The sequence below is a fragment of the Pristiophorus japonicus genome, chromosome 14 (assembly GCF_044704955.1).
Source record: "Pristiophorus japonicus isolate sPriJap1 chromosome 14, sPriJap1.hap1, whole genome shotgun sequence".
NCBI classification, from domain to species: domain Eukaryota; kingdom Metazoa; phylum Chordata; class Chondrichthyes; family Pristiophoridae; genus Pristiophorus; species Pristiophorus japonicus.
Window position 1 is genome coordinate 115,135,495 of NC_091990.1, and position 25,959 is coordinate 115,161,453.

The following is a 25,959-nucleotide window of genomic DNA, read 5'->3' on the forward strand; positions in this document are numbered from 1 at the left end:
ACAGTGATCAGCATGGGATGCACAATATGGGGCTCAGTCTGACTTTGGGGGATAGTGTAAAATGGGCGATATTGATTCAGCCATCCATTACACATCTCTCCCGATTTTCATTTTAGAAAAGATAACTGGAAAAAGTGTGAAAACTGTCCCTTCATTCCTGGCCAACCCTCACAACAGATTGCGGCCTCTCTGGGTGTATACGATGTGCGCACGCACCCGAAGAGGCCTCGCAAACACCAGTTCTCAGCGCGCGATTGGCATGCGCTGAGAACCGGCACTTGCGCACTGTCAAATGTTTTTTGAGAGATCGCATGCATCCCCGGGAGAAGGACATTCGCACGTGGAGATTTGGGCTATTGGCCCAACTCCTACCCAGCAAATGTCCTTCAAACTCTTACCCCTGGTACTAGCCGGCATATAGCCTACTTTTACCTGCGTGAGAGTTTAAAAAATAGAAAAATAACATTTTATCACTAATTTTTATATTTAAAAACCCTGCCCGTTAAGGTAAGTTTATTTTTACCCCGATAAAAACATATAAAAAAAAGAATTGTTTGTCTAAGACATTTAATTAAATTTACTTTAACTTAATTTTAAATATGTGAGGTGTTTTTTTTAATTGATTGTGTTGTGCTTCTGTGTTTTGGGAGCTGGTGTTTCCTCCTCTGTCTCCACCCTAAGCTCCACCTCCACTGGCTGCCGGATCAGTGGCTGTTCCTGTTCCTCTTCCTCTTCGTCTTCCTCATCAGGAGAGGGCTGGGTGATGCCAGAGGTGGAGTCAATGGATCTGTCGTCTGTGTCGCTGTGGTCTGAATCATCCGTGTCTGGAAGTAAAAAACAACATTTAAAAAAGCTTGGCACCACAGGAGGTGTTAAGTTCATAATAAAGTAATGTAACTGAGTACTGTAGACGTGAGTAAGTATGACCTTAGTTCCTTTATTCTAATTCCAGAGTGCTCGTACAGCATGGGAGGCCTGCTTATATACAGTGCTCCTAAGGGATGCTGGGATCCCTTGGGACTCCAACAGGTAGTATAATACTGGTTACATAGGGTTGCATACATAACATCACTCCCTCCCAAAGTCAATAGCACACTTATTTACAGAGTGAGACGATCTGGGTCTTTCGCTCCCTAATAGATCGTCACGGTACAAACGCAGGTGTAGGTGAGTTTGTTGGTTCTTCGCTGGGCTATTGTGCAACTGGCCTTGCTGGGCTGCTGGGGATGGTGACTTCAGCTTCGTGGTCAACCGTGATGTCGGTTGCGACTTGTGTGTGTGTGTCGGAGGGTTGAAGTTGGTGGTGTCCTCTTCGGTTTGCTCGTGGCAGTCTGTGAATCACAGTTTGGTTTGGTCCAAATGCTTTATGCAAGTTAGTCCATTTGCGAGTTGACCTGCAACACCCTATACCCTTCTTTAGCTATGACAGTGCCAGCAAGCCATTTGGGACCATGTCCATAGTTGAGTACAAATATAGGGTCATTGACTTTAATATCGCATGACGAGTTTGCGCAATCAGGGTACATGCTTTGTTGATGTCGCCTGTCATCGATGTGATCATGGAGATCAGGGTGGACAAGAGAGAGCCTTTTTTTGAGCGCCTTTTTCATGAGCAGCTCAGCTGGGGGAACCCCGGTGAGCGAGTGGGGTCTGGTACGGTAGCTGAGCAGAACTCGGGACAGGGAGTCTGCAGGGAGTCTTCCGACACGCGTTTCAAGCTTTGCTTGATGGTTTGGACTGCCTGTTCTGCCTGGCCATTGGATGCGAGCTTGAATGGGGCAGATCAGATATGACGTGCTTGATCCCATTGCGGGTCATGAATTCCTTGAATTCAACACTGGTGAAGCATGACCCATTGTCGCTGACAAGGACATCAGGCAGGCCGTGCATGGCAAACATGGCTCGTAGGCTTTCGATGGTGGCAGTGGACGTGCTCACAGACATTATTACACACTCAATCCATTTTGAATAAGCATCCACAACAACCAAAAACATTTTGCCGAGAAACAGGCCCGAAAAGTCAACGTAGATCCTCGACCACGGTTTGGAGGGCCACGACCACAAACTTAGCGGTGCCTCCCTGGGTGTATTGCTCAGTTGCGAGCAAGTGTTGCATTGGTGCACGCAGGACTCCAAATCTGAGTCGATGCCGGGCCACCACACATGGGATCTGGCTATAGCTTTCATCATTACTATGCCTGGGTGGATACTGTGTAGGTTGCGTATCAACGTTGCCCTGCCTTTCTTCGGCAAAACCACGCGATTACCCCACAAAAGACAGTCCGCCTGTATGGACATTTCGTCTTTGTGCCGCTGGACTGGCTTGATCTCTTCATGCATCTCTGCTGGGACGCTGAACCAACTCCCATGGAGGACACAGTTTTTTACAAGGGACAGTAAAGGATCCTGGTTGGTCCAGGTTCTGATCTGGTAGGCCATAACGGGTGACTTTTCATTTTCAAATGCATCCATCACCAAGAGCAAGTCTGCAGGCTGTGCCATTTCTATCCCGGTGGTGGGCAATGATAGTCGACTGAGAGTATCAGCGCACTTTTCTGTGCCTGGTCTGTGGCGGATTACATAGTTATATGCAGACAGCATGAGCGCCCATCTTTGGATGCGAGCAGAGGCATCGGTATTAATCCCTTTGCTCTCTGAGAATAGCGATATAAGCGGCTTATGGCCAGTTTCTTTCTCAAACTTAAGACCAAACAGATATTGGTGCATTTTTTTTAACCCGTAAATGCATGCCAGAGCTTCTTTTTGAATCATGCTGTAGGCCCTTTCGGCCTTCGACAAACTCTTGGATGCAAAGGCGACCGGTTGCAATATTCCCAATTCATTTGCTTGTTGTAACACACACCCGACCCCATACGAAGACGCATTGCAAGCTAGCACTAAACGTTTACATGGGTCATACAGAACAAGCAGTTTGTTGGAACATAACAGATTTCTGGCTTTCTCAAAAGCAGCCTCTTATGATTTCCCCCATACTTAGTCATCTCCCTTGCTTAGCAACACATGTAGGGGTTCTAGCAATGTGCTTAACCCGGGTAGGAAATTACCAAAATAATTGAGGAGTCCCAGGAACGACTGTAGCTCCGTCACATTCTGTGGTCTCGGCGCGTTCTTGATGGCCTCCTTCCTGGCGTCAGTGGGTCTGATGCCATCTGTTGCAATTCTTCTCCCTAAGAACTCGACCTCTGGCGCCAGGAAAACACATTTCGAGCATTTCAACCTGAGTCCCACACAATCTAGCTGACTTAGAACCTCTTCCAGGTTCTTCAAGTGTTCGATGGTGTCCTGACCTGTGATCAATATGTCGTCCTGGAAAACCACGGTGCGCAGGACCGACTTTAGCAGGCTCTCCATGTTACTTTGAAAAATAGCCGCGGCCGATCGAATCCCAAACGGGCATCTATTGTAGATGAATAGACTATTGTGCGTGTTGATGCAGGTGAGGCCTTTCGAAGATTCCGCCAGCTCCTGCGTCATGTAGGCCGAGGTCAGGGCCCAACTTGGTGAACGTCTTCCCTCCTGTCAGCGTCGCAAATAGGTCATCTGCCTTGGGTAGCGGGTACTGGTCCTGCAGCGAAAAACGGTTAATCGTTATTTTATAGTCCCCACAAAATCTGACCGTGTCATCGCCCTTGAGGACTGGAACAATCGGACTGGCCCACTTATTGAACTCCACCAGTGCGTTAATGCCTTCTCATTGCAGCCTGTCCACCTCGATCTCCACTTTCTCTCGCATCATATATGGCACCGCCCATGCCTTGTAGTGGATGGATCATGTACTGGGAGCCAGGTGGATCTGCACCTTTGCCCCCGAGAAACTTCCGATGCCTGGCTCAAATAATGGCGGAAACTTGCTCAGAACCTGGGCACATGAGGCGTCGTCAACAGATGAGGGCGCTCGGATGTCGTCCCAGTTCCAGCAGATTTTTCCCAGCCAGCTTCTGCCGAACAGTGTGGGGCCATCTCCTGGTACAATCCATAATGGGAGTTCATGCACTGCTCCATCATAGGAAACTTTTACTGCTGCGCTGCCAATTACAGGGATCAGCTCTTTAGTGTAAGTTCTCAGCTTGGTTTGAATAGGGCTCAGCTTGGGCCTGTGTGCCTTTTTGCATTACAGCCTGTCGTAGGCCTTTTTGCCCACGATGGACTGACTCGCACCCGTGTCCAGTTCCATGGATACTGGAATTCCATTCAGTTCAACTTTTAGCATGATCGGTGGACATTTTGTGGTGAAGGTGCGTACCCCATACACTTCTACCTCCTCAGTTTGAGTTTCTAGTTCAGTTTGATCCGCCATGGATCGGTCTTCCTCTGCAACGTGGTGGTCTTCAGGGTTTCCAGCTTGTCTGCATACTCGCTGGATGTGTCCCATTGTTCAACAGGCTTTGTACGCATAGTGTTTGAAGCGGCATTGATGAGCTCGATGATCACCTCCGCAGCGCCAACAAGGTGTTAATTGCCTTGCATTAATGATTGATGGCGGACTCTGGGTCATCTGAGGTCGTGCAGCAGCCGGCTTGTACGTTCTGCCATATGCATTCCTGCCTGAAAACGACATTATTTTGTGTACAGTACTTGTCGAAACCTCTTTATGCTGCAAAGTTTGTTTGGTGTTATCGCTGGTGGACATAAATGCCTGGGCTATCATTATGGCTTTGCTCAGGTTCATTGTTTCAACAGTCAATAGTTTGCGAAGGATAACATCATGGCCAGTGCCAAGCACGATAAAGTCTCTTAGCATTTGCTCCAGGAATCCAAGAAATTCGCAATGCCCTGCAAGGCGCCTTAGTTCGGTGATGTAGCTCGCCACTTCCTGGCCTTCAGACCGTTGACATGTGTAAAATCGATACCTTGCCATCAGAATGCTCTCCTTCGGATGTAGGTGCTCCCAGACCAGCATACACAGTTCTTCATACGATTTGGTTGTTGGTTTCACCAGAGCGAGAACATTCTTCATGAGGTCATAGGTTGTTGCCCCGCAGACGGTGAGGAGGATCGCCCTTTGTTTGGCAGCGTTCTCATCCCCTTCCAGCTTGTTGGCCACAAAGTATTGGTTGAGTCGCTCGACAAAGGCCTCCCAATCGTCCCCTTCTGAGAATTGCTCCAGGATGCCAACAGTTCTCTGCCTTTTCGCATGATGGTTCTGTAATATATGCAAGCACTCTAATAACAACTCCACGAGGTAAGGGTATACTACTTGAACTGTAGTGACCTTAGTCCTTTATTGCAGCTCCTAGAATGAGGACACCAAGAGGTGAGCTCCCTTTTATACTTGATTACCTGCACTGTACAGGTGACCCTTAGGTCTCCAGCAGTAGCACCCTCTGGTGGTACATGTATGGTGTATACAGGGTGAAGGTACATTCAGTGATCTAGTGTTACAGTACATACATTAACATACATGCATAACAACACTCCCCGCTAAGTCTTTCCCAAGTCCTTATAAATTGGCTAGAAAAAGCAACAAACCTGAGGACTAGGAGAAATTTAGAATTCAACAGAGGAGGACTAAGGGTTTAATTAAGAAGAGGAAAATAGAGTACGAGAGGAAGCTTGCAGGGAACATAAAAACTGACTGCAAAAGCTTCTATAAACATGTGAAGAGAAAAAGATTAGTGAAGACAAACGTAGATCCCTTGCAGTCGGATTCAGGTGAATTTATAATGCGGAACAAAGAAATGGCAGACCAATTGAACCAATACTTCGGTTCTGTCTTCACGAAGGAAGATACAATTAACCTTCCGAATGCACTAGGGGACAGTGGATCTAGTGAGAAGGAGGAACCGAAGGATATCCTTATTAGGCAGGAAATTGTGTTAGGGAAATTGATGGGATTGAAGGCCGATAAATCCCCGGGGCCTGATAGTCTGCATCCCAGGGTACTTAAGGAAGTGGCCCTAGAAATAGTGGATGCATTGGTGATCATTTTCCAACAGTCTATCAACTCTGGATCAGTTCCTATGGACTGGAGGGTAGCTAATGTAACACCACTTTTTAAAAAAGGAGGGAGAGAGAAAATGGGCAATTATAGACCGGTTAGCCTGACCAGTGGATGTGGTGTATTTGGACTTTCAAAAGGCTTTTGACAAGATCCTGCACATGTTATTGGGGGTAATGTACTGATGTGGATAGAGAACTGGTTGGCAGACAGGAAGCAGAGAGTTGGGATAAACGGGTCCTTTTCAGAATGGCAGGCAGTGACTAGTGGAGTGCCGCAGGGCTGTGCTGGGACCCCAGCTCTTTACAATATACATTAACAATTTAGATGAAACAATTGAGTGTAATATCTCCAAGTTTGCGGATGACACTAAACTGGGTGGCGGTGTGAGCTGTGAGGAGGATGCTAAGAGGTTGCAGGGTGACTTGGACAGATTAGGTGAGTAGGCAAATGCATGGCAGATGCAGTATAATGTGGATAAATGTGAGGTTATCCATTTTGGGGGCATAAACACGTAGGCAGAATATTATCTGAATGGCGGCAGATTAGGAAAAGGGGAGGTGCAACAAGACCTGGGTGTCATGGTTCATCAGTCACTGAAAGTGGGCATGCAGGTACAGCAGGCAGTGAAGAAGGCAAATGGTATGTTGGCCTTCATAGCTCGGGGATTTGAATATAGGAGCAGGGAGGTCTTACTGCAGTTGTACAGGGCCATGGTGAGGCCTCACCTGGAATATTGTGTTCAGTTTGGTCTACTAATCTGAGGAAGGATGCTCTTGCTATTGAGGGAGTGCAGCAAACGTTCACCAGACTGATTCCAGGGATGGCTGGACTGTCATATGAGGAGAGACTGGATCAACTAGGCCTTTATTCACTAGAGTTTAGAAGGATGAGAGGAGATCTCAGAGAAATGTATAAGATTCTGACGGGACTGGACAGGTTAGATGCGGGAAGAATGTTCCCAATGTTGGGGAAGTCCAGAACCAGGGGACATAGTCTAAGGATAAGAGGTAGGCCATTTAGCACTGAGATGAGGAGAAACTTCTTCACTCAGAGAGTTGTTAACATATGGAATTCCCTGCCGCAGAGAGTTGTTGATGCCAGTTCATTGGATATATTCAAGAGGGAGTTAGATATGGCCCTTACGGCTCAGGGAATCAAGGGGTATGGAGAGAACGCAGGAAAAGGGTACTGAGGGAATGATCAGCCATGATCTTATTGAATAACGGTGCAAGTTCGAAGGGCCAAATGGCCTACTCCTGCACCTATTTTCTATGTTTCTATGTTTCTATGTTATTGCCATGACATGGTGAGGTGATCAGTAGTGGACGGTGGAATGTTGTGGTGAGTGTTGTGTGGGTGCCGAGTGTGATCCATGTGTTCATGGCTGCACACATCCATTTTTATCCCCCATACATAGACCATGTGGGTATGTCACTGTTGGAGCAATTGTGGAGCAAGTACATGTTATTATGGGTAAGGAACATACATTGTTGATTAGGTGAGTGAAAGCAGAGCCACAGGGTGGTCCTCCATTGTCCTCCATTGGGGTCTATAGGGTTGCCCTGCTGCCGTTCATGCTGGTGGAAGTCTGGTCATCCCAGGTCCCGCTGGGAAAACTGGAGGGTAAGGCCTCTTGCTTTCGGTGCTGGCCCTGGTGGCCGGCGGGGAGGTGGGGGGTAGGGCCGATCTGGGGCAGGTTGCCAGTGGTCGTGGCTGTGCTGTCCATTGACCACTGTCCCTGCAGTGGGTATGCTCTCACTGGGTGTGTGTTAACCCTCCATGGGGCATCACATTGGTCCCGGAAGCGCAGGCTATTGATCAGGTAGCCCGTTGGACCTGGGTGTTTCCCACGGGGGGTTTCCTTTGGTATTGTCACTATACATGTACAACCCGGTATCATTTCTCATTCTATCATTGGCATACACGATACATTGGCTCCGACCGCAACTAGCCGACTCGACATTGTTATTTCTCTTTACACGTTCACATTTGTCAGCTACAATGTTTTCTTGTGTACTATCAGTATCTCTGTGCATGGTTACATTTGGATAACTGCCTTTGTTAGTTACATTTGTCTCATTAGCATTACTAGCATCACTGTTCAACAGTACAATTTTGTCACTTACATCACTTTTTGGGGTATTAGTTACATTTTTCTCATTAGCATTACCGGCATCACCATTCAACAGTACATTTATATAGCTGCATTCATTAATTACACTTTTATCATTAGTGTCACCGGCATCGCTGTGCCAATAGTGGAACTGTCCCTTTAATTGTTTTGGGTTGCCGGTCTCCTGTAAGAGGGTCTTGCAACCTTTACCCCAATCCGGTTCACCGTTCGGTAACAGGTGTTGCTCCCTCAACGCTGCCCCTCGTGGTCTGGTCGTGGCCATCTTGATTTCAGGTGCTTTGCCTCGTGGTATGAGCGCCATCTTCTTTCTCTCCACGAGGTAGGCTGTGGTGATAAGCCATGAACTCATTGAATGGCGGTGCAGGCTCGAAGGGCCGAATGGCCTACTCCTGCACCTATTTTCTATGTTTCTATGATCCTTTTCTCCCCAGATTCTGCCACGGACGCCGAGAATCTACCTTCTGCGCCGATCTTCTTCCCTCGGAGTCCTGCCACTGGAGCCCGGAAGGTGAGGTCTTGTCGTTCAGGTTGGATCATCTCGCCGTTGAGTTGTGCAGTCTGTGTCGTCGCCATGCAGTCGAGTTGGACGGTAGGATTTCCTGGTGTTGCGATGGATCCAATTTTGGGGCCGTGTAGGGTGTCGACCGCCAGGGCCTGGAGGCCTTCGTCGCTCCACAGATTTGGATTTGCTTCATCCATCTTCTTCCCAGCGGCATTGGACCATCACCGGCAACGATCCACAAGGGAAGCTTGTGCATCATGCCACCATGGGACACCTGGACCTCCACATTGCCAACGACTGGGATGGTGCCTATTGTATAGATGAGCAGCTTTGCCTGGATTGGGGACATTTTGGGTCATTTGGCGGAGTTATCCCAGAGTTTCTCGAAGGCCGTCTGATTCATCAGCGATTGGCTCGCCCCTGTGTCGATCTCCATCGAGACTGGAACACCGTTGATTTTTACTTCCATTTTCCACGGGGAACTCTCGGTGGAGCAGGTATACACTCCGTACAAATCTTCCAGAGGCTGAGCCACTTCGTCTTCATCAGTGCTGGAGCCCGGGTCATCGGCCAACTCTTCAGTGACTCGGTGAGTAAAACTTCTTCAACACATTCGCTGAAGGTGACCTTTAGTGTTACAGCCTTTGCAGGTATAGTCTTTGTATCGGCACTGGCGGGCCCTGTGGTTTCCTCCACAGCACCAGCACGGGGCTAGCCAGTTGGCCCCATGTGGCGGACTCAGGGTTGCGGGACTCGGGGCAGCAGTCTCGCCTCTGAAAGGTGCCGTTCAGTTCACTGTACTCGTCGGGTTAGAGTTCTGGGTGTGAGTCATCATCCTCTTGGAGTCGCAGCCCGAAATCATGAATGCCTGGCTCACTTTGATTGCCTTCTGCAGGGTGAGTGTAGCGTACGCAGAGAGCAGCTTGTGAAGGAGGCCCTTGTGGCCGAGTCCAATAACGAAGATGTCCCTTGGTGCTTCGGTGAGGTGGTCGCCAAAATCACACGGTGCAGCCAATCGTCTCAGATCTGCAGCATATTTAGCAATTTCTTGGCCTTCGGGCCACTGGTGGGTGTAGAACCGGTGTCTGGCTGTGAGGATGCTCTCTTTAGGTTTGAGTTATTCTTGTATTATCGTTACGAGCTCCGCATAAGTCTTGCTTGTTGTCTTCGCTGGGGCTAGCAGGTCCCTGACATTGGGCCCACAACTGCTGAGCAGGATGGCTCTGCGCTTGTCTGCCAGCGAGGCCGGTGAGTCCCCTGCCAGGTTGTTCACAATGAAAATGTGTTCTAGCCTTTCCACAAAGGCATCCCAATCTTCCCCATCAGCGAATTTTGGAAGTTGCTTAAGTTAGACATATTGTGCATGGAAATTCGTAACCTCGTCGCCAGTTGTAGTATATGCAAGCACTCTAATAATGACTCCACGAGGTAAAGGGATAGTACTTGAACTGTTGGGACCGTAGTCCTTTATTGCAGCTCCTAGAGTGAGGACACCAAGAGGTGAGCTCCCTTTTATACTTGGTTACCTGCACTGTACAGGTGAACCTTAGGTCTCCAGCAGTAGCACCCTCTGGTGGTACAGGTATGGTGTATACAGTGTGAAGGTACATTCAATGGTCTAGTGTTACAGTACATACATTAACATACATACATAACAGGTTCGTTATCTCGTCGCCATTTGTTAAGTTCATAATAAAGTAATGTAACTGATTACTGTAGACGTGAGTAAGTGTGACCTTAGTTCCTTTATTCTAACTCCAGAGTGCTCGTACAGCATGTAAGGCCTGCTTATATACAGTGCTCCCAAGGGATGCTGGGATCCCTTGGGACTCCAACAGGTACGCCCTCTGGTGGCGGTATATTACTGGCTACATAGGGTTGCATACATAACAGGAGGGATCAGGGCTACATTAGTACATAGTACAGTGACTTATCGCAGTCTTATTTAAATGTCCACCTCTGTTGCAGTACTGCATTACATATCGCAGACAGAATACATATATGCATTGTGTTATATGCCCCCAACATTGCAGTACATCACAAGAGGCCAACATATTATAATGCTATAAACTTACATTACATTACTTCAGGCCAACATTACAGTAGGATAAACTTACATTACATTACATCAGGCCAACATTACAGTTACAGTTACATTTCATGACACGAGAGGACCACAACACAGACTGGATTGTATTCAAGTTACCATCCTGTGTGGGTGGGTCAGCTCTAATGCCAGTGGTTGTTATCCCCAACCAGGGACAGGGCACGGAGCTTTATATCTGTAAGTGACCCCTGGGTTGTGGTTCTGCCCCCTCTGTGCGACTCTCGTCGGCTGCGATTGCAGAAAGTAAAGTAAATCAAGGTATAATTCTTCAATGCATGTAACATGGCACAGACAGACAGACAGACACACACACACACACACACTCATTAAAAAAGCATTGCGTTGATCCTCTTATCATTGCCTGAAAAGAACGAATACATCGCCGTAACCTTAAGAGAAATAACATCATCCATGTGACACTGAGCCTAAATTTACAGGGTACCTAGCACATGGGAGGCGGGGCATAAATAAAATAATTACTTACTCTTGCTACCCTCACCAGGTTATTCCACCTCTTACGGCACCTTTCCCAGGTGCGTAACAACGTACTTTTAGAGGACACAGCCTCCTCGATCTCATCCCATATTCGGTTGTACTCCTTTGGGAGGGGTGGGGGGGGGGGGTGGGGCTTTCTATGCCCACCCTTGGTTAGCTCGGAGTGCCTTTCTGTTATGTGCTCCAGAAGGGCAGGTAACTCTGTTTCATCGAAGGCAGGCGCCCTCAACCGCCCCTCCTTCTCGATGTTACTGCACTTTGATGTCTTCTTTAACATTGCCATAAGTTTTTTATTGATATTAATTCTGGTTTGTTAAATATCACTTCTTGTCTTCAAAGTGAAGAATTATTAGTTGCTACCAATTTTTTTGCACTGTGCTATCTATTTTTATACTCACTGGCCTTCGACTACCTTGCTGCCTCCTCAGAGGAACATTCAGGTCGGATCAAACATTATGGACCCCGACCTCAGCATCACAGAGATGAAATTCCTGAGGTTTCATTGGAGCAATTGGAAACGGGAGGTGATGTGATGAAACCTCCATGAACTGATTGGGTCGATAGAATGAAACTATTTCCGCTGGTTGGGGAGTCTAGGACCAGGGGGCATAGTCTAAAAATTAGAGCCAGACCTTTCAGAGTGAAATTAGGAAACACTTCTACACACAAAGGGCAGCAGAAGTTTGGAACTCTCTTCCGCAAATGGCAATTGATGCTAGATCAATTGTTAGTTTTAAATCTGCGATTGATAGCTTTTTGTTAACCAAAGGTGTTAAGGGATATGGGATAAAGGCAGGTATATGGAGTTAGGCCACCAGTCAGCCGTGATCTCATTGAATGGTGCAACAGGCTCGAGGGCTCAATGGCCTCTTCCTGTTCCTGTGTTGCTATGACTGGCTGAGGGAAGGTAATGGACCACCTGGATATTTTTTCAATCGTTGCTTCCTCATCCCCAACACTGTTTCCTCCTCGACCTCATCCCTTCTCTTCCTCCTTCCCTTTCCTCTTCCCTCGCTTCCTCTCCCCTACTCATCCTCCTCCCTGCATCTTCCTCCTCTCCCCTTCCCTCCTCCTTCTCACCCATGCCTTCCTCTCTCCTTCTCCCATACACTCTTCTCACTTCCCTCCCCCTCTCCTCTCTTCCTCCCACACCCTCCCTCCCCCTCTCCTCTCTTCCTCCCACACCTTCCCTCCCCCTCTCCTCTCTTCCTCCCACACTTCCCTCCTCCTACTCCTGGAATTGAAGATCAATTTCCAGGACACTGCTGTGAGCAAACACCCGGGAGAACAATCATAGGGTTTCTTTACAATTTTGGATGTCTGTGCTCTTCAAATTCTGCCCTCTTGAGCATCCCTAATTATAATCGCTCAATCATTGGTGGCTGTATCTTCTGGGCCCCAAGCTCTGGAACTCCCTCCCTAAACCTCTCCGCCTCTCTACCTCACTTTCCTCCTTTAAGATGTTCCTTAAAACCTACCTCTTTGACCAAGCTTTTGGTCATCTGTCGTAATTTCTTCTTATGTAGATCGGTGTCAAATTTATCTGTTTTGTCTTATAACACTGCTGTGAAGGGCCTTGGGACATTTTATTATGTTAAAGGTGCTATATAAATAAACGTTGTTGTTGTTGTTGTTGTTTGACCGGGCGGAGCAATTGGAGATGGGATGTCATGTGATGAAAGCTCCAGGAATAGGTCCATCCAGAGTTGGCAACCATATCTCCCATCTGCATTCTCCACTGTCCCTTCGTCCCTTCCCTCGGACCAGTTAGCCCCCTCGCCCTATATATAAATAGAGCACATCTGTCACACTGCAAACATCACACTACAGATGCCATAATTTGCTACAGATCCCAAACGATCTTACGATTAGGAGTCAGAAAGCCCGTCATTTCACGCTGGGTTCCTGTGAGCTATGACCCCAGATTTACAAGCAATTTGCTGACCTCCAATTGACCTCACCAATTTACAAGCAGCTACAATTACTGGAGCTTCCCCAGGGAGCACTTGAGCAGTGACCTTAAAGTGACAGGTCAGGCAACTTATGCTTCAGACCCCAAGCTATCTGTGATCATCACCAAAGGAGAAACAGTTAGAAAAGTGGAAGTTTACAGATACCAACCAAATTAAATACCCAAACTTATACTGTGATTGTTTGATAAATTCCATTATACAATAGGTGTGACCTCCAGAGCCACCAGATAAGACCCCTCCGTGACACGAAGGGGTCAAAATTTGGTCCTGCCATTTTTGAGGCGGTGACATCGGCTGAGAGCTGATTTTAACGCCAGGCGGTAGGTGCTGCCTCAAACTGCAAAATTCAGTTTTGCCGCCCAAAGGTGAAAGAACAGCATTAAAAGTGGCCTTGTACACTCATCCTCAGGCACCAATGGAGCGGCAGCTCAGGAGGCCGACCGAATTTCCCCACAATCGGCTGCCGGCATTCGATAGGAAAACAATTTTTTTTTAAAGTTTGACACTTTCCCGCCCCCTCACCCACACTTCCCCACTGATCCCATTAATACCTAAATACTAAAAAATTAAAGAGAAATACTTACCTTGATCGCTGGAAGCTCCCGCCCCGGGATCCCCAATATCCCACCACCTTTTCCAGGCTGCCGGTAAGGCCAGCGTACTCATGGAATATCGCAGTTGTGACGCCAAGGAGGGCGTTGCAATCTCGATGACATCACCACGTGGGTGGTGGCCGAGCATACAGCGGTATCTCTTGGCATCACCCCCACAGCCCAACTAAATTTACCGTGAGCTGAGGAACCCGGTCACTACCGACCGTAAGCATTTAGCCACCCGTGAGCTACCCCTCTCCGGCGGCACCAGGTGACGTTAGAAAGCGAATTTCGACCCCTCAATACTTGAGGGGGAGAAAATCGCAGGAATGTGGGGAAAGAGCAGGAGAGTGGGACTAATGGGATAGAGCCGGCACAGGTACAATGGGCCCAGCGGCCTCCTTCTGCTCTGTCAGATTCAACGATTCTGGTTTCAGCAAATGCAAGACATGTCATGTAACCTGGCATCACACTGCTCCTGTCACTAATCAATAAATATTCAGGAAGAGTGGAATAATACTTTCAATGCAAAGAGAGACACCATGGATAATGCCCTTCAAATTAACTTGTATAGATGGGAACAAAACTCTCAAAACTAACAAAATCAAAGCAAAAAGTTGTCTGCTAATTCCTCGCATCCCTGATCTGCTCAAACTGGATAATTGTGACATACTGCTGGCCCTCTTCCTCTTTGATAAAAGATTTGGAGGTGGAAATTCGGTTGGAGGCTAATCAGGGCACTAATGGCGGCGGGGCGGTAAATTTCCATCAGGAAATGGTTTGTGTCGGCTGTGCCCTGAGTGTGGAGCGGAGCGCTAAGGGAAGCGTTCCACATATCTTTCAAGACGCTAGGCCGGCTGAGCAACTGAAAATCCTGAGCTAAAGAGCCGGCGTCGGAGCACCCTGAGAAAGACTTCCTGGGAAAAAAACAAATCACCACAAAAACCACAAAAACCGCAAAAAACATTCCCAATACCTTGCTCACCCCACATAATGATAACTTGCAAAAGTAAAACCAGTCACCCTTACTGCATTGAGTAATTCCTTCCCTCACTGCCGCTGGAACAGCTCGGACCTCCTGCTTTCCCAGGCGGTCCCACTACGGGGTGCTACGTGTAACAAAAATCACCGTGCTGTCGGAACCGGGACATTTCACACCGGCTCAACGCTCCCGGCCGGTACTGGTCAGCGCCGTCGGCACCGGTACACTGAATGTGCCGAACGGTGCGAATGCCGGCACTCGTGGTTCCGAGCCCTTTAGCGCTCGTGTTCCGAACCTTTCCTGAGTCGTTAATCGACCGAATGTCTACCTCTTGAGTTTGTAAGCAAGAAACACTGGTCTGTGTTATTGCCATCCTGGGAGAGAGTGAGAAAAAAAGAAAGAAAGATTGATTTTCATTTATATCGCGTCTTTCACAACCTCAGGATGTCACTTAGCACTTTAGGAAGTAGTTTTTTGAGTGTAATTACTGTTGTAATGTAGGAAACGCGGTAACCCATTTGCGCACAGCAAGCTCCCACACACAGCAATGCGATAATGGCTGGAATTTTCATGACCTGGGCAGGTCAGGTGTAGGCAGTCAGTGTGGTGGGTCGCAACTGTGTTGCTCTTGTCATCCCGCCGCTCTGAGTGACTTTCTGTTAATGGTGCCTATTAAGGCAGGGCCTTACCCGGTCCTATTAAATGGTGCAGATCTGATGACATCATGGATGACTCATTTCCAGTGGGGATATTTGAAGCAGCCTTGGTCACATTGCACCCTGGAGTGTACAGGGAGGATATACCACCAACTAACTATTGCTCAGCCTTGCAGATATGGCATCGCAAATAAAGAGGTTTTCAGATGACTCCCTACATATTCTTGTGGAGGGAGTCAGTGCACGCAGTGTGGTCCTCTTCCCTGCTGATGGACGCAACAGACCTCCCCAGGAGACAAAACCAGCCTTGTTCCAACTTGCAGAGGAGGTGGATGGCAGGGATGTGGTGAGAGGGACCTGGGTGCAGTGCCGGAAGAGCTTCAATGATCTCATGAGATCAGGAAAGGTGAGCACAAAGCTACACTCTCCTTCATCCTTCTGTGCCTGTCACTACATCCCCATCAGTCTTCCCCAAGCCTATTCCTGCACATCATTCCTTACACCAACATACCTTGCATGTCCACTCATCCCTCTCTCTCTATTTGTCCCTCAATGAACATAACAAAAAAACAGATTATCTGGTCATCATCACATTGCTGCTTGTGGGAGCTTGCTGTGCGCAAATAGGCTGCCGCAGTGACGACACTTCCAAAAGTATTTCATTGGCTGTCAACCATTTTGAGATGTCCGGTGGTTGTGAAAAGCGCTATATAAATCCAAGTCTTTCTTTCTTTACATACTGATATCCCCCTCTGACTAACCACCCCTCACACTCACCGACATCCTAATGCAATCATACCAACTGACAACACACAAGGAGGCCACTTGGCATTGGCACCACACTCCATCATAGTCATCCCTCTGCAGATATAATCCACACAATTCTTACACTCATGCCATCACTCTCACTCAAACTTCCCTTCTTTCCCTCCTTGCAGGAGAAACAAGCTACAATAATCGGGAGAGGGAGAGAACCAGAGGTGGCCCTCCATCCTTCATCATCATCATAGGTTGTCCCTCGTATTGTGGATGACTTGCTTCCACGCCTAAAAGGGATGAGTTCACAGGTGTTTCAATGAAGGACCTAAAACTCCAGGTCCTATGTGTGGATTTTTTTAACGTGTGGTGGCCGTTGCACACCAACCACCACACGGGCTTGACTGAGCTTGGTCTTTGGTCCAGTGGCAAGGATTAACCAAGACGACTGGAGATCAAGCTCTGATGCACGGACCTAGTGCGCACATATTGCTTATGCAATAATTCAATAGGTTAGTACCGTGAACTCAATTAGGTGCGACCTGACTCTACTTTATTAGCTCTCAAAGTGCGGAATAAACATGGAGGCTTTCTTTATATGCCAGGGCTGCACGTGTGTTTCTGTGGCCCAATGATCTCCAACGGTCACTCCCCCTGGTGGCCGGTAAACTCAGGCATACATACATCACATCATTGCCCCCCCACCCCCAAGATCTTGGTATCAGTTCTATTTACAAATTAAGATGGTCCGAGGCTTTCTACTCCCTACTTGATCATCTCAGTTCAGTTCCAGATCTGGGTGAGCTCTCCGAGTCATTCATGACTTGAGGCTGGGTAGTCGATCTAATGGGAGTGGCAGTGTCCATGTCGGGGATTGAAGGTCCAGATTCATTGACAACAGCAGGGTCTTCTGATGGCTGAATATGAATCGGTTAGTCATTGATGGTGTCTTCTTCAAGCAGTTCCAGTTCGTCTGTGTGCCGCAATTTCGCCTGATCAATGTGCCTCCTGCATGTTTGTCCATTAGTGAGCCTGACAATAAGCACCCTATTATCCTCCTTGGTCGTAACAGTGCCACTGACCCACTTGGGGCTTTGACCATAATTTAGCACATATACAGGATCATTAATAGAGATATCGCGTGACACGGCAGTGCGCTCATGATATCACTGCTGATGTTGACGTCTGTTTTCGACGTGATCGTTAAGATCAGGGCGGACAAGCAAGAGCCTGTTCTTGAAATCTCTCTTCATCAACAGTTCAGCAGGGGAGACCCCAATGAGCATGTGAAGTCTCTTCCTGTAACTAAGCAGTATGCATGACGAGTGAGTCTGCAAAGAACCGTCAGTTGCGCATTTCAAGCTCCGCTTGATGGTTTGGACGGCCCGCTCCGCTTGACCATTGGACGCGGGTTTGAATGGTGCTGACCTTACGTGCTTGATACCATTGAGTCTCATAAATGCTTGAAACTCCAAACTCGTGAAGCACGATCCGTTGCCACTCACAACGATGTTGAGCAGACCATGAGTGGCGAACATGGCACGAAGGCTCTCAATGGTGGCTGTGGATGTGCTGGATGACATGATTGCACATTCTATCCATTTGGAATATGCATCCACCACCACCAAAAACATTTTGCATTTTGCCCAGGAAAGGACCCACATAGTCAATGTGGATCCTCGACCATGGTTTGGATGGCCACGACCACAGACTTAGCGGAGATTCCACTGGTGCATTGCGTAACTGCATACAAGTGTTGCACCGATGCACACATGACTCCCAATCAGAGTCAATACCAGGCCACCAAACGTGAGACCTGGCAATGGTCTTCATCATCACAATACGAGGATGAGTACTGTGTAAATCCCGTACAAATCTCTCCCTGTCTTTCTTGGGCATAACAACACGATTACCCCATAGCAAACAATCAGATTGAATGGATAGTTCGTCTTTGCGACAGTTGTAAGGTTTAGTCTCATCACTCACTTCCCTAGGAATTGTCGACCAATCACCATTAAGGACACAACATTTTACAACCAATAAGATCGGATCCCGGCTGGTCCAGGTCCTAACTTGTTGAGCAGTGACAGGCAACCCTTCACTCTCAAAGACATCCATGACCAACAGTAGGTCTGCGGCTTGTGGCGTTTCCAACTCCGGCGTGGGCAACGGTAAACGGCTCAATGCATCGGCACAATTCTCGGTGCCAGGTCTATGGCGAATGACAAAATCATAGGCAGATAATGTCAGCGACCACCTCTGGATGTGGGACGACGCGTTGGTATTGATACCTCTATGCTCTGAAAACAAAGATATGAGCGGCTTGTGATCGGTTTCAAGCTCGAAACGAAGCCCAAACAGATACTGGTACATTTTTTTAACCCAATATACGGAGGCTAAAGCTTCTTTCTCTACCTTGCCATAGGCTCTTTCTGCTTTAGACATGCTTCTCGATGTGTACTCAATGGGTTGTAGTTTGCCCGACTCACTGGATTGTTGGAGCACGCAACCAGCCCCTTGTGATGAAGCGTCATAGGCCAATACTAAACGCTTGCATGGGTCATAATGTACTAGCAATTTGTTGGAACAAAGCAGATTTCTAGCCTTCTCGAAGGCCCTGTCTTGAGATACACCCCAAACCCAGTTGTTGCTTTTTCTGAGCAGTATGTGCAGTGGCTCTAATAATGTGCTCAATTTAGGTAAGAAATGACAGAAGTAGTTGAGAAGACCAAGAAACGAATGCAGCTCTGTCACATTCTGGGGTCTGGGTGCATTTTTGATGGCCTCTGTTTTCGAGTCCATAGGCCTGATGCCATCTGCAGCAATCTTCCTTCCCAGGAATTCGACTTCCAGTGCCATAAAGACGCACTTTGAATGTTTCAGCCTGAGCCTCACTTTGTCAAGACGACATAGAACCTCTTCTAGGTTGTGCAGGTTTTCGGCAGTGTCATGACCTGTGACCAGAATGTCGTCTTGGAACACCATGGTTCTAGGGACGAACTTCAGTAAACTCTCCATGTTTCTCTGAAATATGGCTGCAGCCGAGCGAATTTTGAAAGGACACCTGTTGTAAATGAACAGCCCTTTATGCGTATTGATGTATGTAAGTTTCTTCGACATTTCAACAAGCTCCTGTGTCATATAGGCCAACGTCAGATCCAATTTGGTGAACGACTTTCCCCCGGCTAGCATTGCAAACAGGTTATCGGCCTTTGGTAACGGGTACTGATCATGTTTCAAAACTCGGTTGATCGTAACTTTGTAGTCTCCACAAGTCCTGACAGTGCCATCACTCTTCACCACAGGAACAATGGGACTAGTCCATTCATTAAATTTGACTGGTGAAATGACCCCTTCATGTTGGAGACTGTCCAGTTCAATTTCGACCTTCTCCCTCATCATGTACGGGACCACCCGGGCTTTGTGATGGACGGGTCTTGCATCCGAGTCCAGGTGGATCTGCACCTTGGTTCCTGTGAAATTGCCGATGCCCGGTTCAAACGGCGAGCGAAATTTGCTCAGCACTTGAGCACACGAAGCATCATCCACCGATGACAAAGCTTTAATATCGTTCCAGTTCCACTTAATTTTGTCGAGCCAACTCCTGCCAAACAGCGTTGGACCATTGCCTGGAACGAGCCACTGTGCTAGATCATGAACTGCCCCATTGATTGCTGCACTGCCAATCACTGGTATGAGCGCTTTGGTGTAGGCACGCAATTTTGCATTTACTGGACTCAGCTGGGTTTCACGGCCTTGGTGTCCCACAGCTTTTTGAAAGTCCTCTGGCTCATAATTGACTGACTCACACCAGTGTCTAATTCCATAGATACCGGCATAGACAGAAAGGGTAAGGAGGTGGGGTAGTGTTGCTGGTTAAAGAGGGAATTAACGCAATAGTAAGGAAGGACATTAGCTTGGATGATGTGGAATCTGTATGGGTGGAGCTGCGGAATACCAAAGGGCAGAAAACGCTAGTGGGAGTTGTGTACAGACCACCAAACAGTAGTAGTGAGGTTGGGGACAGCATCAAACAAGAAATTATGGATGCATGCAATAAAGGTACAGCAGTTATCATGCATGACTTTAATCTACATATCGATTAAGCTAACCAAACTAGTAGCAATACGGTGGAAGAGGATTTCCTGGAGTGCATTAGGGATGGTTTTCTAGGCCAATATGTCAAGGAACCAACTAGAGGGCTGGCCATCCTAAACTGGGTGCTGTGTAATGAGAAAGGACTAATTAGCAATCTTGTTGTGCGAGGCCCCTTGGGAAAGAGTGACCATAATATGGTAGAATTCTTTATTAAGATGGAGAGTGACACAGTTAATTCAGAGACTAGAGTCCTGAACTTAAGGAAAGGTAACTTTGATGGTATGAGACGTGAATTGGCTAGAATAGACTGGCTAATGATATTTGAAGGGTTGATGGTGGATAGGCAATGGCAAACATTTAAAGATCATATGGATGAACTTCAACAATTGTACATCCCTGTCTGGAGTAAAAAATAAAACTGAGAAGGTGGCTCAACCATGGCTAACAAGGGAAATTAAGGATAGTGTTAAATCCAAGGAAGAGGCATATAAATTGGCCATAAAAAGCAGCAAACCTGAGGACTGGGAGAAATGTAAAATTCAGTAGAAGAGGACAAAGGGTTTAATTAAGAGGGGGAAAATAAAGTATGAGAGGAAGCTTGCTGGGAACATAAAAACTGATTGCAAAAGCTTCTATAGATATGTGAAGAGAAAAAGATTAGTGAAGACAAACGTAGGTCCCTTGCAGTCAGATTCAGGTGAATTTATAATGGGGAACAAAGAAATGGCAGACCAGTTGAACAAATACTTTGGTTCTGTCTTCACGAAGGTAGCCACAAATAACCGTCTGGAAATACTAGGGGACCAAAGGTCTAGAGAGAAGGAGCAACTGAAGGAAATCCTCATTAGGTGGGAAATTGTGTTCGGTAAATTGATGGGATTGAAGACCGATAAATCCCCGGGGCCTGATAGTCTGCATCCCAGAGTACTTAAGGAAGTGGCCCTAGAAATAATGGATGCATTGGTGATCATTTTCCAATAGTCTTTCGACGCTGGATCAGTTCCTATGGAGTGGAGGATAGCTAATGTAACACCACTTTTTTAAAAAGGAGGGAGAGAGAAAACGGGTAATTATAGACTGGTTAGCCTGACATCAGTAGTGGGGAAAATGTTGGAATCCATTATTAAAGATGAAATAGCAGCGCATTTGGAAAGCAGTGACAGGATCGGTCCAAGTCAGCATGGATTTATGAAAGGCAAATCATGCTTGACAAATCTTCTGGAATTTTTTGAGGATGTAACTGGTAGAGTGGACAAGGGAGAACCAGTGGATGTAGTGTATTTGGACTTTCAAAGGGCTTTTGACAAGGTCCCACACAAGAGATTAGTGTGCAAAATTAAAGCTCATGGTATTGGGAGTAATGTACTGACATGGATAGAGAACTGGTTGGCAGACAGGAAGCAGAGAGCCGGGATAAACGGGTCCTTTTCAGAATGGTAGGCAGTGACTAGTAGGGTGCCACAGGGCTCAGTGCTGGGACCCCAGCTATTTACAATATACATTATTGACTATTGGACACGAGTTTGAACAGGGCTGACCTTATGCCATTGCGTTTCATGAACTCTTGAAATTCCAGACTCATGAAACACAGTCCGTTGTCGCTGACAATGATGTCTGGCAGACCATGTGTGGCAAACATGGCTCTCAGGTTCTCAATGGTGGCAGTGGAAGTGCTGGATGACATGATCATACATTCTATCCATTTGGAGTATGCATCCACCACCACAAAAAACATTTTACCGAGGAAGGGGCCCAAAAAGTCGATGTGGATTCTAGACCACAGTTTGGATGGCCATGACCACAGACTGAGTGGCGCTTCCTTTGGGGCATTGCTTAATTGCATGCAAGCGCTGCACTGATGCTGCACACATGACTCTATGTCTGAATCAATGCCAGACCACCAAACATGGGACCTGGTGATGGCCTTCATCATGACAATACCGGGATGCATACTATGTAACTCCCGTACAAATCTCGCCCTGCCTTTCTTGGGCATTACAACACGATTACCTCACAGTAAACAGTCAGACTGGATGGAAAGTTCATCTTTGCGATGGCTGTACGGTTTGGTTTCATCACCCATTTCCTTGGGGATGGTCGACCAGTCCCCGTTAAGAACAGAACGTTTTACAACCGATAGGGTCGGATCCTGGCTGGTCCAGGTCTTAACTTGTTGGGCAGTGACAGGTGACCCTTCACTCTCAAAGTCATCCATGACCATGAGTAGCTCTGCGGGCATTGGCATTTCTACCTCCGGTGTGGGCAACGGTAACTGGCTCAATGCATCAGCGCAGTTGTCGGTGCCTGCTCTATGGCGACTGGCATAATTATAGGCAGATAATATCAGCGCCCACCTCTGGATGCGGGACGAACCATTGGTATTGATACCTTTATGTTCCGAGAACAACAATATAAGCGGCTTGTGATCGGTTTCCACCTCAAAGCGAAGCCCAAACAGGTACTGGTGCATTTTTTTTTAACTTCATAAACACATGCTAAAGCCTTTTTCGCTACCATGCCGTAGGCTCTTTCCGCCTTGGACAAGCTTCGAGACGCGTATGCAACTGGTTGTAGTTTGCCTGACTCATTGGCTTGCTGGAGTACGCAGCCGACCCCATAGGACGACGCATCACAGGTCAAAACTAGATGCTTGCATGGGTCATACAGTACCAGTAGCTTGTGGAAACACAAAAGATTTATAGTCTTCTCAAAGGCTCTGAATTGAAGTTCACCCCACACCCAGTCGACTCTTTTCCTGAGCAGCTTGTGCAAAGGCTTGAATACTGTGCTCAATTTGGGTAAGATGTTACCGAAGTCGTTGAGAAGACCCAGGAACGAACGCAGCTCCGTCACATTCTGGGACCTGGGCACATTTTTGATGGCCTCTGTTTTCACGTCTGTAGGCCTGATTCCGTCTGCAGCAATCTATCGTCCAAGGAATTCGACCTCTGGTGCCATGAAGACGCACTTCGAAAGTTTCAGCCTGAATCCCAGTTTGTCCAGACGACGCAGAACCTCTTCCAGATTGTGCAGATGCTCAGCGGTGTCACAACCTGTGACTAAGATGTTGTCTTGGAATACCACGGTCCTGGGGACAGATTTCAATAGGCTCTCCATGTTTCTCTGAAATATGGCTGCCGCTGAACGAATGCCAAAAGGGCACCTGTTGTAAATAAACAGTCCTTTGTGCGTGATGATGCACGTAAGTTTCTTTGATGATTCAACCAGTTCCTGTGTCACGTAGGCCGACATTAGATCCAATTTGGAGAATGATTTTCCCCCGGCAAGCGTTGCAAACAGGTCATCAACTTTCGGTAGCGGGTACTGATCTTGTTTCTTCACTCGGTTGATCATGCCCTTGTAGTCTCCACAAATCCTGACCGTGCCGTCGCTCTTTAACATCGGAACAATGGGACTGGCCCATTCATTAAAGTCAACCGGTGAGATGACCCCCTCGCATTGTAGCCTGTCCAATTCGAGCTCGACCTTTTCTCTCATCATGTGCGGGACCGCCCTGGCATTGTGATGGATGGGCCTTGCGTCTGGGCCTAGGTGAATCTGCACCTTGGCTCCCTTGAAGTTGCCAATTCCCGGTTCAAACAGTGAGGGAAATTTGCTCAGCACTTGAGCACTCAAGTCACACGTGAACAGGAGGAGATATGGAGACAGGGAGCTGAGGGCGGGTGGACTGTCGCAGGACGAAAGCGCCATGGCATCTGACAGGGAATCTGGCACACACATGCATGATTATTTCTTTATGGTTGCAGACAAGCTGGACATTGAGGGAGTGGAAGCCTTTGCGGTTCACAAACACTCCTGGGTGATGGCCGCATGTGTGCAGTCAATGACGCCCTGCATCTGTGGGAAGCCAGGTAGGGCAGCAAAGGCAAGTGCCCACTCAGTAACACTGCCTTCATCAGTGGCAAAGTTGATATAATTGGCTGACTCGTAAAACATCGGTCACCTGGGTGATGCATCTGTGGGCGGTGACTGCAAGATCCCACAGATGTCTGCTGCAGATCCCTGGAAGGAGCCTGAGGTGAAGAAGTTGAGGGTGCTGCCGATTTTGACAGCCGCTGGTACGGAGTGTTCACCAGGAACTCTGGGCTGCAGGTCTTGCTCCAGTATTGTGTAAATATCTGCGACCACCTGGTGCGATAGCTTCAGCCTCTTTTGGCACTGCTGCTCCGTCATGTTGAGGAAGCTCATCCTTTGCCTGTATATCCTGTGTTGGGAGCATCGCCTCCGGCCCGCTGCAACCCTGTGCTGGTGCCCTCTGTCCTGAGGTCATTGAGGAGAAGGTTGTTGCTGCTGGGGGCTCATCCTGGTCCGATTTTGAGGACCAGGGTGAGACAGTATTAACGACACCTGTGCTGATGTAACAGAATGGCAGGTCAAGTAGAGATCAAAGGAGGAATCTGTCAATGAAAGACTTGCATTTATTTAGCGCCTTTCACGACCACCAGACATCTCAAAGCGCTTTACAGCCAATTAAGTACTTTTAGAGTGTAGTCACTGTTGCAATGTGGGAAATGCGGCAGCCAACTTGCACATAGCAAGCTCCCATTATTAGCATTTGAAAATGACCAGATAATCTGTTCTTGTGATGTTGATTGAGGGATAAATCCCCTGCTCTTCTGCAAAATAGTGCCATGGGATCTTTTACATCCACCTGAGAGAGCAGATGGGGCCTCAGTTTAACCAGTCTCATCCAAAAAATGGCACCTTCTACAGTGCAGCACTCCCACAGCACTGCACTGGGAGTGCTAACATAAATGTTTGCACTTAAGTCCCTGGAGTGGGACTTGAACCCACAAGCTTCTGATTGAGAGGCTAGAATGCTACCCACTGAGCCACAGCTGACAATGGTATGATAGTTGGTAGCAATGAGGTGAAAGTGGCTTCTGGAGTTGCAGAAAAGGCTTGCAAGCTGTAGACACCTAAATCTGTGCTCAAACTGTGCACTCAGCAAGAGCCTTTCCCTTGGGCAAGTAAGAAATATTCATTGTGATTTCCATGCTCTGTAGTAATGACCTCGATCAACGGTTTCCACCTTAGGATGACAGATGTGATTCCCGAGCGGCATGATTCCCATGGTCATCCAGTGCAATTGAAAGGACTAGTTAAAATCCCTGTTAGGAGCCCGATAGCAAGGTATTAATGAGCTAAATTAGGTCGCCCCCCCCCACCCTCTGCCATCAAATTTTTTGCGATTTTTACTCCTGACCCACCTCCTATCCCGTAAGCACGGCAACAGGAAAATTCCGACCTATGTGTTTTTAAGTGATGTTGGTTGAACGATAAATATTGGACCGGACACTAGGGAGAACTCACCCTGCTCTTCTTCGAAATAGTGCCGCAGGAATTTTTACATAATTTATGAGATAGTTCCTGTTGCTTAAGTTTGCTTTATTTGAACTAAAATGACTTAACTATTGGGCCGTAAATTGCAGTCTCTCCGTGTGTGTATGATGTGCACATGCACCCGAAGAGACCTCGCAAGTTCCGGGTTTGAGCGTGCACTGCGCATGCGCCTAAACCCGGCACTTGCAATCTGTCGAAATTGGTTTTGACAGATGGCACGCATCCCCGGGAGAAAGGCCTTCGCGGGCGGAGATTTGGGCTATCTCCTGCCCAGCGAATGTCCTTCAAACTCTCACGTCTGGTAACAGCAAGCACGAACATAAGAACATAAGAACAT